Below are 3,442 nucleotides of genomic sequence, written 5' to 3'. Positions count from 1 at the left end.
CACACAGAAAACTCTGTTGTGGTGAAAATAACTAAAAACTGAAAGTGATGTAATGGAAAATGGTCATACGACGTATCTGTGTTAATTTATTGCCAGGTCATTTGCAGACGCGAGGCTTTTGTGCATTAACACATTAAAAAGTGTACGTGGTTTTGTGTTAACGCATTAAAACATCAAAACTCATGCGTACTATTTACGAGGTTTTGTATTAACAGAAATATGAACATTACAATATTTGATAATTTGTTATTTTGCCATTAGCACGAAAAACGATACTTATTGCATCAAGAGTTTCTACAGACGTCCGAAAACGACCTTAAACTCCTCGATTTCCACTGTCGCTGGAGTTAGGAGGTTATTTACTAACAGCAGAGTTATGTCACCCGCGTTTAAGATACCACTTAATGTATACCAGAGGTTTGGAATAAGGAATGGAAGGATCACTTAATAAAGAGAAGTCGTATTTAGAGCAGGAAAAGAAGAAGAGTTTTATTGCATGTCGTCATACAGAAGAGGAGAGCCGAGAGATAGAAAGAGAGAGTGTTCAACCGATGTAGGCGGTGGAGTAGATTCCTCTGGAGTAGGCGTAGGGGGCAGCGTAGGCTCTGTAGGCTCCGTAGTAGGGGCTGGCGACGTATCCACCATAGCCCAAGTACTGGGCAGAGGCGATGGCGATAAGGGCCAGGACGACAAGGATCTGTAAAGGGAAAACAAATAATAATAATAATAATAATAATAATAATAATAATAATAATAATAATAAGCATCATACATAAAGGTATGATAAAAGATTAATGAATGAATGATGTTCAATAACTTGATAATGTCCCTTTTTACTTGAACACAGCGCATCTTATTTCAGCTACAAAAGTCTCTTTACGAACGGAATAGCTTCGTTTTACATTATTATATTCAACACAGATAGTATACTGTAAGAGTACTTAAATACGTCACACAAACACACATCCCTACAGGACTGAACGGTAAGGTTAATTTTCCTTTACACGCAACCATTGGAAAATGACTACAACGAAAATTGTTCCGATGGACTGCATATCCACAAGTGGCTAGGAGGCGTGACCTGTCTCAAGGAACATCATGGATAGGAAGAGCATTGTGAGGTACGAGATATCGTTTCTTAAGTGACGATATGGAGGAAATGAAGAGAAAATGCACAGAGAATGTCCAATATGTGGTGGATTTCAAAGCTCAGAATTTGGGGGAATGATTTGATTCGCACACCTGATCAACGGTGCGTTATATGCTAAATGTGACAATTACATTCCTCTAAATAATTCGGAGTTTCTACCACTATCTTTGTTTAAATTACCACACCCCTTTGGTGAGAAAAATTCAGAAGTAATATCCAGAACTAACTAAACACAAGACAAATAAACCACCAGACAAAAGTTGTTTGCGAATTTTACCAGTAAATATGTCCGACTCTTTGGATGAATGGACAGCGTAATGGCCTTCGGTTCAGAGGGTCCCGGGTTCGATTCCCGGCCTGGTCTGGGATTTTAACCTTCATTGGTTAATTCCAATGGCCCGGGGGCTGGGTGTTTGTGCTGTCCCCAACATTCCTGCGACTCACACACCACACGTAACACTATCCTCCACCACAATAACACGCAGTTACCTACACATGGCAGATGCCGCCCACGCTCATCGGAGGGTCTGCCTTACAAGGGCTGCACTCAGCTAAAAATAGCAACACGAAATTAATTTAACCAGCAATTATAAAATAAGAATGGATAACAAGTTTTATTTACTGACTTCCTCAGCTAAGCATGTGAACTCAGACATTATAGCAGGGTTTAGTGAAACTCTGTCCAGTCTAGAAAGCCAAGTACAAAGGCCAGTAGATTTTGCCATGCCACCCAGCCGTAATCTCCAGGCCTTCGCGCTGAGCAGCGGCCGCTTGGCAAACCAAGTTCCTCCGGGGCTGTTAGGTGCTTTATTGAAACACTGAGTTACTAGGGAACGGTTCCCAATATTAGAGATTAGGTAATAAATAACAATAGCATGGCCTCAGCTACCTGTGCACGCATTTTAATTTGGTGCCTTTTAGACTGCCACTGTGTCAATTTAGACGTTCCTTTTTACTCCACCGGATAGAAAAAATGCATCTCTACTGGGCGATATATAGTTGTGTTTTAATTTTGTCGGATGAACGCCGAGCGTGTCACCAGAGATCTTATACATGCCAATATCGAACCATACGGAGTTCCGAATGGTCTTCTTTCTACCCTTCAAAATACTACCTACGCCAGATTTGGATCTGCAATTTTGGAATCTGGAGGAACCCAATTAATAGACTATATTACACAGAGAATGGCTATAGTCATCAACAGCAGTTGAAATATATGTTTGTTTTCTCAACCAGGTGGAAAATCTGTCCACCTACCAACAGCTGTCAGCTATGTTAACATTAGTTTAGTACTCACCAGCTTCAGCATCTTGGATGAGAGCGTTTGTTACTTGACTGCGACAAGAACAAATGATACCAGAACCCTGGCCGAGACCGAATATATACCAGTGTAATATCCCTGAGGGTCTCGATGTCCTTGGCTTTGAACACCTTTCAACCACGAGACCTGGGCGTTGTTCCTAAAGTCGCCTAATTATAATGCTAATATTTGTGTACTGGTCCGCGGCTAATTGACCTGTATGCTCAGTAGCACATATTTTTAATGCATTCCTCCTTCATCTCACAAGAATCCAGCACCATGGCTGAGTTGTCAGAGCCTTGGTCTTCAGTCCTCGACGTCCCAGGTTCGTTTCCTGTCCATGCCGAGAGATTTTAATCTTTAACAGCTAATTCGTTTGTATCTTGAATTGGTTGCTTTGAGATCTCTGCAATTATAAATTTCACTTTTTGTCGTCGTCCTGAGATGATGCAGATCATTTTAGGCGTATCCTGAATGGAAGTGATCAGCATGTCGTCGTTGAATTAAAAATACCTCCTAATCAGTATTGGTCACGCACGAGTGTAAAGGAAAATTAACCTTACTGTACTGTATGAATGTATGTTTGCGTGACGTCGCCTACTCCTACAGTATATTGCACTTAAGGTTCATTTCCCTTAACACTACGCATAGGAAAACGAGCACAACGAACGTTGTTCCGATGGACTGCATATCTATGTGTGGCTGGGAGGCGTGACCAATTTCTCCATCTTGTTTATAAAAAGTTCTTTTTGGGGTTTCGATCCTTGGATATTGTGAGATACGAGGTATCGTTTCTTCGCCGACGATGTGCGTGTTTAACCACATACCATTCCATCTGCCAGCTTTAAATTTCTCCCAGTACCAGGAATCGAACCCAGACCTCTGAGGACGGAAGATAATAGTTTTAAACGCTAGAGCACCAAGATGAACATCGCTGGAACTGAATTATATGTATAACTACTTGTTGCTACCTTACCAACACTATCCTGCTG

The 3,442-nt window shown here is 41.3% G+C and overlaps 1 long non-coding RNA gene across 1 annotated transcript; it reads right to left on the bottom strand.

Annotated features, from left to right (window-relative positions):
- Nucleotides 1–463: 463 nt before the first annotated feature.
- On the bottom strand, nucleotides 464–2,488 carry LOC136880831 (uncharacterized). Its single transcript, XR_010860954.1, has 2 exons — nucleotides 2,448–2,488; nucleotides 464–697 (listed from the first exon to the last, which is right to left on the bottom strand). It is a non-coding gene; the product is annotated as an uncharacterized lncRNA (long non-coding RNA).
- Between the last annotated feature and the right edge of the window lie 954 nt (nucleotides 2,489–3,442).

Source organism: Anabrus simplex, chromosome 1, assembly GCF_040414725.1.
Source record: "Anabrus simplex isolate iqAnaSimp1 chromosome 1, ASM4041472v1, whole genome shotgun sequence".
Taxonomy (NCBI): Eukaryota; Metazoa; Arthropoda; class Insecta; order Orthoptera; family Tettigoniidae; genus Anabrus; species Anabrus simplex.
The sequence above is the reverse complement of the archived record's forward strand: the minus strand, read 5'-3'. Positions and strand labels throughout refer to the sequence as shown.